At 45.6% G+C, this 13,423-nt stretch overlaps 1 non-coding gene across 1 annotated transcript; it reads right to left on the bottom strand.

Annotated features, from left to right (window-relative positions):
• Positions 1 to 697: 697 nt before the first annotated feature.
• On the bottom strand, positions 698 to 779 carry trnas-gcu (transfer RNA serine (anticodon GCU)). Its single transcript has one exon. It is a non-coding gene; the product is annotated as a tRNA-Ser (tRNA).
• Between the last annotated feature and the right edge of the window lie 12,644 nt (positions 780 to 13,423).

A 13,423-nucleotide genomic window follows, 5' to 3' on the forward strand; every position in this document is an offset into this window, starting at 1 on the left:
TCATGTTTATGTTGCATGAATTTGCGGTTATTGATCCACAGTTTAGTTTCACCCCCTATAGGTAACATGCTGATTTCTCCAGTTGTTTATAGTTCAATGTGATGCATCCAGTGTGTGCATAACGAGAGGGAGCTTGCTTCCCACATCTTGTGTTTATCTGTGCCTTTTGTCCAGCATTCATCAATGGCGAGAGCAAGGGGCGAGGGCGAGACAAATGTGTAAGTCACTCCGTGCCCATGCATGGCACCCACAGCGACAATTCTCCACTGTGCATTTACACCCAGTTCTTAGTGCCCCTACACCCACGCCCTGCCCCTTTTGAAGTATCTCCATTATTTTGTGTTGTCTCGCTGTGCTCTTCTCACCAGGATGAATTACTTCTACTCAACCTCCTCCAGATTTCATCTGACAAAATATTCATGAGGAATCCCTTTGCATAAACATGCAATTCGCAGCTCTCGTTATTTGCTTTTCCTGGATGTCTTTCATACGGAAAAACGTTCACAGCAACTTGACATGAAAAATACAATCACGCTCTTTTTCATTATCACAATGCAACCGAGGTTTCAATTCAGTTTAGTCAACAGGGTCAAACTACGCTTTGAAACTGTGTAATAGCATTGATACATATAAACTGACCATTGGAGCCCCGATTTTAATACAACAGCCACGGTCATTGGAGAACAGTCGATAACAGCGACCAGAGTGGGATTCGAACCCACGCATGCAGAGCACAATGGATTAGCAGTCCACCGCCTTAACCTCTCGGCCATCTCGTCACCGACACTGGGGCACCGATGAACTTATGAATAATTGAATTGCGTAAATTATGCAGAGCAGCAGATATTTCTCCCTGGTGTTGGTGAAATGATAAATAACACAGTACAGTTCCAAGACTATGGTCTGATCTCTGGGTTCTGAGGCAATTGCACTCCCATTGTCACACTCTGCACACAGTGATCTGAACAAAAATGAGGAAAGGAATATGTAATAAGGTCTGTTGAATTCTGTGAAGAATTGAAGTCAACGGAATGAAGAACCCGAGACGGCAGGAGGTTTTCTTTCAATAAAGCGTTGGATAGAGCTCTCAGGGATCGTGGAATCAAGAGTTATGGGACTAAGGCAGGAACAGGATACAGATTGAGGATGTTCAGCCATGATCATAATGAATGGTGGTGCTGGCTCGAAGGGCAGAATGGCCTACTGCTGCACCTGCTGTCTATTGTCTATTACATTGCCTGTGAGGAATTGTTTTCCAGACTGGAGGAGAGTGCATAGTGCTCAATGTCATTATTCGGAACACCTAATTTCCGCTCAGATGTTTTTGACACGCACTTGTCAACAGAACAGACAATTTCAAAATCCAAAATAAGGCTAAACTGACAATTGAACTCAACAATGCAAAAACCTTGATCTGTATCATTTTCCTGGGCCGTGCGACACCAACGCACTGTATGATCACAGCAACACAGTGAACAAGTGTCAGAAGGAAAATGAGTGCAGTGCCAGAACGCATGCTGGGAGCAGCAGGTGACACACACGGAAGTGCATTTAAATCAACAGGAACACTTGCCAAACAGCGGACTGCGGTGGAAGAATTCAGGGGGGGTTTACACTTTGAAATTTAATGCCAGAGACAAAATGGAGATCTGCCATTGAGTCTATTCAAATGAGGATTTTAAGATTTCTACAGATGCAAAACAAAATAAAAAGCTCATGGTTTATTGAAGGCAAAATATGATATTGTACATTTCATCAATCTACCCATCTTTACAATGAGTACCTCACCACTTTCCTCACTCGGGGACAGAACCACTGGTGAAGATGATCATATAATCCCAATTACTAGCCATGGAATCAGAGAAACTCGGTTTCCCAAACGTTAAAGTAAAACCAGGAATGTAGTGGTAAGCATTAATGTGTTGCTCCTGTGCTGAAGGTGACCGGTGCACGGTATCTCTATTCCAGTATAGTGGGCCGTGCTGTTCCGAAGTTTTAAGTTTGAGTCTCACATGGAGCAGCTTCAATTTGTCGTCGTGTTGTGGGGTACGGATTGAAGGTGATATTGAGCAAAGCCAAGTTTATGGAAAATACCGTGTTTGTGGATTGAGAAACAACGTTTTCTGGATAATGACTCCTTGATCAACAAACATACTGCAAGTATCTAAAACGTGAAGAGACGTATGTGGAGAGAGAGCCGAAGGTGATTTTTCAGCAGATGGATAACGTTTCCCATGTGCACTGCTTTAAATTCCGGGAAAAAAGATGTTGAACTGGTTTCATGTTACAGAGTTTGTTGCAAACTCACATACGTTATTGCAATGATTAAAAAAAAGAAATCACATAGGACTGTTTGAATATTGTATCGAATTGAATTTTGGTCTGAGCATATTTTATCGTAAATGGCGTGCTGCAGAGAAGTACAGGGGGTTAACAACACAAAAGGACAGAGTCTTCTTGGTTGATTTCTTGGGTGGAGTTAAGAATGTATGAAATATCCATAACATCATGTGAATGTGGTCAAATCTTTAAAGTAGGTGTTGCCTCTCCAAGTGACGATTCAATTCCTACTCATTAGGATATCACTTCCGTCTGCAGTTATTTTAGGGCATGAGCTCCATTTACAGAGTTTCACCTTGAATAATACGTCACACCTTACCAATCCATGAATTTCTTATACTCAGTCTTATTCAGTTGTACATGTTCATGAAATGTCTTTGTGTCTGAAGTCAACAAATTCTAAATTGTCACGCAACCACACTGACTTTCACTCAATGGTAAATTCTCTCCTTGTACGTTTGTTCGTGTATCTTTTAAAACACTCTGAAGTCAGCTTCTACGTTTTATTTCTGTAAAGTCGTTCACGATTGAAAAAAAACTCTATTGAGTGGAAGAAACTCTCATCCAAACTTTTCTTAATCATTCAGTAATGGTTTTGAAGCTCTAACGAAAGTTCTTGATTCACTCGAAAGAGGGACTTTCCCCGATTTACTCATTCAAACCTCGCGTTATGTGAAAATCTCATTTGTTTAAATCAAATTTGCGTGTTTTTGCTCCGGCATTTCCGAATCTCGTGAATAAACTCCTTTATTCTTTCGATCATCCCGATGAAACCGGTTGTATCTTTTCTGATATTTTTATGTCTCAGTAAACAACGTCACTTGGCTTTCTAATATCTTGCTATCCAGGAAACAGCGTCTGTGCACTTTCGAACTTCTTCACATGTTTTTGGTGGAGAATGAGGACAAGGATTACACACAATGTTCCCACTGAGTGTGACCAAATGATTTTACAGTTACACTATGAACTCTTTGCTTTTTAAATATGACGTCTCCATTTATAAACTCCAATAAGGTTAATTACTATCTATCCAGTTCATGAACATCGTCTCCATGGAGACGAACATTAGCGATCACTTCCTTTATTCTTCCACGTGATGTCTGAAAGGTTTGTAAGGCCAACATCTCTATATCCCCGTGTCCTGAGTCAGTCTTAGCTATTTCTAAAGGTGACTGAGGTTCAAATACTTCATAGTGTGTCTCCCGTCATTCCAGTGCAGACTGGTTTTGGACAGTAAATGCCATAACCAAAGGCTACCGTGGATCTGAAATCAACAGTTTTCACATAGTAATTTTCGTAGCTATTGTGTATCGTTTGTCCGTGTTCTTGTTCAATTTGTTCATCATTTCATGGGTCCCTGCATTGAATTCTACTGAATGATTAATTTCTGAATGGAGACATTCCCTTCACCACTCATTCAAAACTCCATGGAACATTGAAAGATTTTACTCATATGCTTCCAGAGGACAGTCCTGCCATTACTGGAATGAATCAGTGAACATTCGCCACGTACCCTCGAAGGCAAGGATTTCCTTTTCTATTTTAGGATATCATTACAGCACCGAATCCCATGGGTGCGTTCATTAAAACGAAAACAGTTGCAGCAAGACTTTAAAACTAAGATTTTGCAATCTGCTTGCATTGGTTGTCCCAAACATTTCATTCCACATTCTGGTATGTTTGTGGATGAAAGCACTTTCTGAATCTTGAGCAATTATATTTCAGTTTTGTCAAAACATTATCATTCGCCGTTCTCTCTTTCCCTTTCAGTTTCCCATTTTATATCGTGTATTTTATCAGTTTATTTAAATTTTCAATAATTTCAATCAATCTCGCTCCTGATTACCAATCCGAGAGAATGCAACAATTTTGTCAATTTATATGAGGTGCAGCTTTAGGGCGCGGTGACAAAGTGGAAAGGCATTGGTCACGTGAACCAAGTAGCAGTAGCGAGCTGGTGGAATCTTGCCATTCCATCGTAGTCATATTCAAAACATTTAACATAATCTTTAGCCAAATCATATTGGCAGAAAATAAGAATACAAAAACTAAAAAATTTCTGATGTTGAAAATCAAACAAAAACAGTCGTTGCTGGAATATTTCAGGACGTCTGGCAGCATCTGTGGAGAGACGGACCCAATGGATGTGAAACGTTAACTGTGATTCATCTGCACAGATGCTGTCAGCTCACCTGTGATTTTACAGAAATTTCTGTTTTTGTTTCAGATTGGCAAATTTTGTCGCAGTCCATGAGAATAGTGCTCATTAGAATCAAACAGACAGCATGGACCTGGTAGTGTGAAATGAGATAGTAATAATGAGAGAGTGGAGAGTGTTGTACTGGAAAAGCACAGCAGGTCAGGCAACATCCGAGGACCAGGAGAATGGACGATTTAGGCATAAGCCATTCATCAGGAATTAGGCTTGTGAGTCGGGCAGAGGAACAAAGCCGAAGCCAGGTACAAACTCGCAGGCACCTCCTCCTACAGACCATGATCACAAACTCTCCTCCCCTCACCAAAGTATCATCTCCCAGAACATCCACAATCTCATCACCTCTGGGCATCTCCCATCCACAACCTCAAACCTCATTGTCCGTGAACTGCGCACTCCCCGATTCTACCTCCTTCCTAAGATACAAAAACCTGACTGCCCCAGTCGACCTTTTGTCTCATCCTGAGACTGTCCCATCCGAATATTCTCTTCCTACATGGACACAATCCTCTCTCCCCAGTTCAGGAATTGCCCCCTTACATTCGTGATACCCCTATGCACTTCGCCTCCTCCAGGAATTTCATTTCCCTGGCCCTCAACACGCCATATTCACCATGGACATCCAGTCCCTGTACAAATCCATCTGCAATGACAGAAGTCTGCAAGCCTTCATTTTCTTAATCTCACACCATCCCAACCAGTACCCTTCCACCTACATCCTCACCAACCTGACTGAACTGGTCCTCACAATCAACAACTTCTCTTTCCAATTCTCCCACTTCCTCCAACGACGGTGATAGCCATGGGCAACCGCATAGGACCGAGCTATGCCTGCCTGTTTGTCAGATACGGGGAACTGTCCATCTTTCGCAGTTACACAGGCACCATCCTACCACTGTTCCTCAGCTACATTGATGAATGTATTAGCGCCACTTGGTGCTCCAACGAAGAGGTTCAATAGCTCACCAACGTTACTAAAACCTTTCACACCGACTTCAAATTTATCCGGATCATCTTGGCAACTTCCTTAGCCTTCCTCGACCTCTCCATCACCGTCTCTGGGGACTGACTAATTAAAGACATATACTGCAAACCCACCGACTCCCAAAGGTGTGTAGACTACATCTCCTCCAACCCTATTCCGTGTAAAAACGACATTCCTTCTTCCCAATTCCACCGCTTCCAACACATCTGATCCCAGGGTGACCAATTTCACCTCAGAGAGTCCCAGTTGGTCTCCTTCATCCACGGTCACAAATTGCCTGTCCACTTTGGTTGACAATGCCCTCCAGTGCATCACCTCCACTTCACGCACCACCACCCTTGAACCCCACGCCTCTCAACACAACAAGAACAGAACTTCCTGGTGCTCACCTTCCACCCCACCAACCTCCGCATAAAACGCATCATATTCTGCCACTGGGTGCCACCTCCAAACAGACACCACCACCAGAGATATATTTCGCTACCCAGCTCTGCCAGCACTCCAGAAAGACCATTCCCTCCACGTCCCCCTCTTCAGGTCGACACTTCCCCCCACCAGCCCATAACCGTCTCCTGGCACCTTTGACTGCCACCAAATGAAGGGTGAAACTAGCACCCACACAACTCTCCTCATCTACAACCAAGGCCCGAAGGGATCATTCCACATCCATTGTAAATTCACATTTACAGCTACCAATGTCATCTACTGCATCCGTTGCGCCCAGTGTGGTCTTCTCTACATCAGGGAGACAGGATACCTTCTTGCAGATCATTTCAGAGAACATCTCTGGGACTCCCGCACCCAACAACTTCACCGTCCCGTGGCTGAGCACTTTAACTCCCCCTCATACCCCATCAAAGGCTTGCAGGTACTGGACCTCCTCCACTGATAAACCGTTACCAGCCAACGCCTGGAAGCGGAATGCCACACATTCCGGCTTGGGACCCTTACACCAACGGGATAAATGTGAATTCGAACAGTTTCCTCATTTCCCCCAAGCATAAGCCTTCAGCTCGCCACCGCCCTCTCGACCCATTCCATCACTGCCACTTCTGACCTATTATCTTCTCCCTCCTATTGATCCAGCTATTGCTTTCCAGCTATTTCCCCTCAACCACACACCACTTCCATGTATCTCTCAGCCATGACTCATAAGCCTTATTCCTGATGAAGGGCTTAAGCCTGAAACCTGAATTCTCCGGATCCTTGGATGTTACCTGATCTGCTGTGCTTTTTCAGCATCACACTACCAACTCTGATCTCCAGCATCTGAAGTCCTAACATTATCATTGGAATTATCAATAACCTTGGAATGAAGATATCCCTCGATTGCAGTGATCAAATTGTGACTGACTTTTCCATTTATTTTGGGTGAGGGCAGGCTGGGCCTGAGATGAGCACTTAACACCTAAACAACTGGAAAGTATCAGATAGCGAAGTTAGGGCGGGCTGAAGTGAAGTGGAATACTGCCAGAAGATGGGTCCGTACAACTGCATCACATCACCCAGATTGTAAAAGACGCGCACAAGTAGAAAATCAACTTCAGTGCAGGCACAATGACAGGTAAAGTGGAAAGGAGACAATACAACACACTGAGGTGCAGTGGAACTATTTCTGTCAAATGATTCGATATATAAGCTACTTTACATATGGTCTGCCCTCACATTGGAAAAAGGAATTCCCTGCAGTATAACGGCGACATTTGCCTGTGACATCACAATGCTGAGAGACACTGACATAGTTTCTTCTGTAGCAGCGTGGCCTAGTGAAAGCATGATTGTCCCATTAACCAGAATTCAATACTTCAAAGCTCTCCTCTGCGCTGTACAACTTATTTGCTGCCCCTGTAGTTAGATCTCAATCGCTTCACTGTGTATCTTCTTCTGCTATCTGCTTCAAGGAAACACTTGAAACGTGAACAAATCCACTTTCCACTTTCACCAATCTTTTGCAACTCCCGAGTTGGCACAGGTACGAGTGACTGATTGGCCTTATCGAGCGCTCACACTCTGGTATGATTTGAATGATAAAGTGGACTGTGTCTGATCTGCAGAATGTCCCCACCGAGACGGTGCTGTTTGTCCCATCCCCGGGGACTGAGCTGACTCTATTGGCAGAGTATTCAGCCATTTCCGTCCACTTGTCGGCATTATGAGGGGATGTAAGTGCGGATATGCTCTGAAGCTTCCTCTCACGGGCACAGCCAGGTGCAAGAGCGCTGCTGGAACTTAGCAACTTTGATTGCGAACTTCCACCAAATATCATTTATTTGAGAGAGAGAGAAAGGTGCTGAGCTGGTGGGAAAGAGAGAAATGGGCTGTGGACTCTCTTCCCTCAGTAAAATGCAAATAAGTGCATTTTTGTGCTGCCCATTTGATGTTCAGAATCAATCTTCGCGGAACAATCCTGCAGAAAGGCTTTTGTTTCAGAGGCGTCGTTTTCTTTGCTGCAATCGGGCATCAGTTAACATCTGAGTCCCAACTGTCCCAGATGAAGCGACTCCGAATGAAACCCTCACTCACTGAGAACCATCCCCACAGCCAGGTGCTGTGGGTTTGCAGGCAGTCCAAAGCGGAAGGAAGGATTATAAACGAGCCATTTTTTCTCCCTCAGTCACTCTGTCACAGAGACAGGGAGAGGGACGGCAGAGACGTGTGACGTCATTCACGTGCCGACAGAAGCCGTTCAGCCCATCGAGTCCACGGTAAATCTCTGTCACTTGCTTCTCTCTGAGGGTATTCATCATGAGTGGTGCTTGTTGTAATAATAGGAAACTGTGTCTGTGTTGAAATGCTGTCTCCAACATACTGATCCACATGTCGTTCATGACTGTTCATTTCACCGGAGGACCCTGCTGTGTGACACAGCGTGGGGATTAACTGCAAGGCGTTAGGGGCACGGCCCACACACCAACTGAATTCTCTCACCTTCGCCAGTGTATTCCCAGCTCAGTCAAGTGACTTTGCGAATCAGTTCATAACAGACCTACAGAGAACAGCAAAAAAATCTTCCATAACTTCAAACGTGTGTTTCCTCAAATGTATAAACGTGGCGGTTGTATCTATTTCAGATACCATTGAGTGACAGGACGCAGATGGCTCATCAATATGTAATGTGAAGAACGGAGCACTGTTATAGCGAAACTCTGGCAGTTGCAGTACACACACTGAAAGCTGGAATTGTCATCGAGCAGAGGATGCTTTTCATTCATTAATTTCTGGATTATGCGCCCACCACGATCCCTCTGGGCCGCTCTGTTATCGCTGACCACAGCGGTTTCCCGTAGTCTTCAGGTTTTTGTAGCATGTACCTTCGAGGATAACGTTAAAATTTCTTCACTGTTATTGTGTGATACACTGTGGCACAGATGTGTCCCGGCTGTGTCAATATAACCACCCTGTAACTTCCCCAATTCTGCTGTTTTATTTGCAATTTCAATCAGGATCACAAAATGTGTCACACTGCAGACTGAGGCCATGCAGCCCACCTGTCCTCTGCTGGCTCCACGCAATGAGGAAATGACTGTGTTTTGATTGATTGATTGTCACATGGACCTAAGTACAGTGGAAAGCGTTGTTTGCGATGGTAAAGGCGGATCATAGTCATCAAGGACATGCAGATCACAGCGTGAGGAAAGCAAAATTTGGCCAGACTTAGAAATTCAGGTCACTCCGTATCGGACGTGCGCTCAGCAAAATCCACATTGGCAAGTTCAGCATTATTTCAAGTTATACAATCCATTTCTCAGAGCAGCAATGGCCGAGAAGAAGCGGTTCTTGAACTTGCTTGTGTATTTTTTCAAGCTTTGGAATCTTTATCTGAAACCGATCTCATCGAAATCATATCTTCACAGTCAAAAATGAAGTAGTGTGCAAAATTCCAAGGCTCATCCGCAATGTGAACGCGAGAGCTCTCGCACATATGTCACCTGTCTGAAGCAATGTCACACCCCAAGACAAACGAGCCAGAACGGCGCCAGACGTGGTAACCAGAAATCATGTGAGTTTTTGGTTCACTAAGGCTATTTCTGCTGTTTCGGAGTGAAAGAAGCACAGGCGACTGACTGTGTGGAGTTTGCACGTTCTCCCCGTGTCTGCGTTGGTTTCCTCCGGGTGCTCCGGTTTCCTCCCACAGTCCAAAGATGTGCAGGCCAGGTGAATTGGCCATGCTAAATTGCCCATAGTGTTAGGTAAGGGGTAAATGTAGATGTAGGGGTATGGGTGGGTTACGCTTCGGCGGGGCGGTGTGGACTTGTTGGGCCGAAGGGCCTGTTTCCACACTGTAAGTAATCTAATCTAATCTAATCTAATCATTAAGAGTTTTAATAATAGCTCCTTTCCATTCTGACTCGCTTCTCCCAGGAGGCTGTGCTAGCTGCTTTCCCGGAACAGGGCGATCTTCATTGAGAACTGGACGAACTCATCCTCCATTGTCACGCAGTATTCGTGTCGCGCAGCTTGAACGCGGTCTTCAGCTCCCTATCAAACACGGGTGTGTGGAGCGGGGTAGGGGGCTGGCGGGAGTGGGAAGTATGGGAATTCTGGAAAGGTGCAGAAAAGGGAGATCGTGCATGCACAAGAAATCATCTTCTTTTTGGAACCATTGTCCAAATAATGCCACTTCAGAGAGCTAGAAAATGCAGAACTGCGAGGAAAGAGTGAATCTCTCCTCATTATTCGGGAACAGTGTCTGTGCTTCTCGAAGTCACAGGGAGGCTTCTGCTGTCTGAATCAGCATGGGATGTTACTGCAGCGAGTCCCGTCGCTCACGCACCTGCTGTGTATACATTTTTCCACGTTGCCTCCAGTTCACATCAAAGATTTCACAGCTCATATCATCCTAGAGTGACAGGGAAGAGAAGGAAGCGATTCAGACCATGATCTTAACACAACCTGGGGATAAGTTGGATGTGGGAGAGCGGACAGTCTCGACTGGTTCCAGCATTTACAATCTTGGTCCGTGTGGTAACAAAAGCAGGAATCAGGAACTGTTTACCTTTCTTCTTAAAACAGGTAATTAAATTTGAAGAGCATAGATATCTCTTCCTGGTGTTCATGAAATGATCAAGACCAGAATACGGTTCCCTGAGTATGGTCTGACTTCTGGGTTATGGGCCCAGGGCACTCCCACTGTGATATTCTGTTCACAAGATCTGACAACATGGAAAGAAATGACACAGTGACAAGATTGAATCGGATTCTGTGAAAAACAGAAGCCGATGGAATGAACAGCACCATGAGAGCGAGAATATAGCATTATATGTGAGGAAGTTGTTTTCCAGACTCGAGGAGAGTGCACAGTGCTGTTTCCAGAGGTCAATATCTGGATAAGTAGACAGAATTAGCATCGGCTGTTATTGGACTGCATCTTTTGTACAATGTTGCATAAGCACGGGCCTTTTGTATAGAGGGGACAACTTCAAAATCCTCAATGATGCAAGACACAGAAATGAGGTGAACAACAAAGCAACTGCAGAAACTCGTGTTACGTCATGGGGTAAACGCCCCGGCTCAACCTTTGCTCAAATTCGCTCTCTGTCAAATTCCTGAGCCTGAGCTTCGAACAGTGAATGGTCTATGTTAATAAACACTGCTCGAATCTCACAACTTCAGCATTTATTACGCCCCTACATGTATGTCTGACAACAGTAATTGATCCCTCACTGTGTTACTTCAGCACACGTAGAGAAGAAATAAACATAAGAACAACAGTCACGAATGTGACGGAGATTTGACCTGATGCACACCTCTTCCTACCCTACCACTTCCACACCTCTTCCCAACCTACCTCTTGCAAAAATGCCATCCCGTATTCCCAATTCCTCCGCCTTCGCTGGAACTACTCCCAGGAGGACCAGTTGCACCACAAAACACAGCAGATGGCCTCCTTCTTTTGAGACGACAATTTCCCTTCCCACGTGGTTAAAGATGCCATCCAACGCATCTCGTCTACATCCCGCACCTCCACCCTCAGAGCACACCCCTCCAACCGTAACAAGGACAGAACGCCCCTGGTACTCACCTTCCACCCTACCAACCTTCTCATAAACCAAATCATCCACCGACATTTCCACCACCTCTAAACAGACCCAATCACCAGGGATATATTTCCCTCCCCAACCCTTTCTGCCTTCCGCAAAGACCGTTCCCTTCGTGACTACCTGGTCAGGTCCACACCCCCTACAACCCACCCTCCAATCCTGGCACCTTCCCTTGCGACGGCATGAACTGGAAAACCTGCGCCCACACCTCCTCCCTCACCTCTATCCAAGGTCCTAAAGGAGCCTTCCACATCCATCAAAGTTTTACTTGCACATCCACGAATATCATTTATTGTATCCGTTGCTCCCGATGCGGTCTCCTCTACATTGGGGAGACTGGGCGCGTCCTAGCAGAGCGTTTTAAGGAACATCTCCAGGACAACCACGCCATTCAACCACACCGCTCCGTGGCCTAACTTTTCAACTCCCCCTCCCACTCTGCCTAGGACATGGAGGTCCTGGGCCTCCTTCACTGCTGCTCACTCACCACCAGATGCCTGGAGGAAAACGCCTCATCTTCCACCTCGGAAAACTTCAACCCCAGGGCATCAATGTGGACTTCAACAGTTTCCTCATTTCCCCTTCCCCCACCTCACACTAGTTCTAAACTTCCAGCTCAGCACTGTCCCCATGACTTAGCCGGACTTGTCCTACCTGCCTATCTCCTGTTCCACCGATTCACTCCACCCTCTCCTCCTTGACCTATCACCTTAATCCCCTCCCCCACTCAGCCATTGTACTCTATGCTACTTTCTCCCCACCCTCACCCTCCTCTAGCTTTATCTCTCCACGCTTCAGGCTCACTGCCTTTATTCCTGATGAAGGGTTTTTGCCCGAAACGTCGATTTCGAAGATACTCGGATGCTGCCTGAACTGCTGTGCTCTTCCAGCACCACTAATCCAGAATGTGGTTTCCAGCATCTGTAGTCATTATTTTAACAGCCTTGCAGTTCTTCCCCACGCTGTGTCACACAGCAGGGTCCTCCACTGAAATGAACAGCCGTGAATGACATGTTGTTCAGTATGTTGGAAACAGCATTTCGACACAGATACAGTTACCTCTTATTAGAACAAGCAGCACTGATGATGAATAACCTCAGAGAGAAGCAAGCAATAGAGATTTACCATGGACTCGATGGGCTGAACGGCTTCTGTCGGCACGTGAATGACGTCACACGTCTCTGCCGTCCCTCTGTCTGTCTTTGTGACCGAGTGGCTGAGGGAGAAATAATGGCTCGTTTTTAATCCTCCCTTCCGCTTTGGACTGCCTGCAGCCCCGCAGCACCTGGCTGTGGGGTTGGTTCTCAGTGAGTGAGGGTTTCATTCGGAGTCGCTTCATCTGGGACAGTTGGGACTCAGATGTTAACTGAAGCCCGATTGCAGCAAAGAAACCGACGCCTGTGAATCAAAAGCCTTTCTGCTGGATTGTTCTGCGAAGATTGATTCTGAACATCAAATGGGCAGCACAAAAATGCACTTATTTGCATTTTACTGAGGGAAGAGAGTCCACGGCCCATTTCTCTCTTTCCCACCAGCTCAGCACCTTTCTCTTTCTCTCAAATAAATGATATTTGGAGGAAGTTCGCAATCAAAGTTGCTAAGTTCCAGCAGGGCTCTTGCACCTGGCTGTGCCCGTGAGAGGAAGCTTCAGAGCATATCCGCATTTATATCCCATCATAATGCCTGCAAGTGGAGGGAAATGGCTGAATATCCTGCCAATAGAGACACCTCAGTCCCCGAGGATGGAATAAACAGCACTGTCCCGCGTGGGGACATTCTGCAGATCAGACACAGTCCACTTTATCATTCAAATCATACCAGAGTGAGAGCGCTCGAGAAGGC

This window comes from Chiloscyllium punctatum, chromosome 18, assembly GCF_047496795.1.
Source record: "Chiloscyllium punctatum isolate Juve2018m chromosome 18, sChiPun1.3, whole genome shotgun sequence".
Taxonomy (NCBI): domain Eukaryota; kingdom Metazoa; phylum Chordata; class Chondrichthyes; order Orectolobiformes; family Hemiscylliidae; genus Chiloscyllium; species Chiloscyllium punctatum.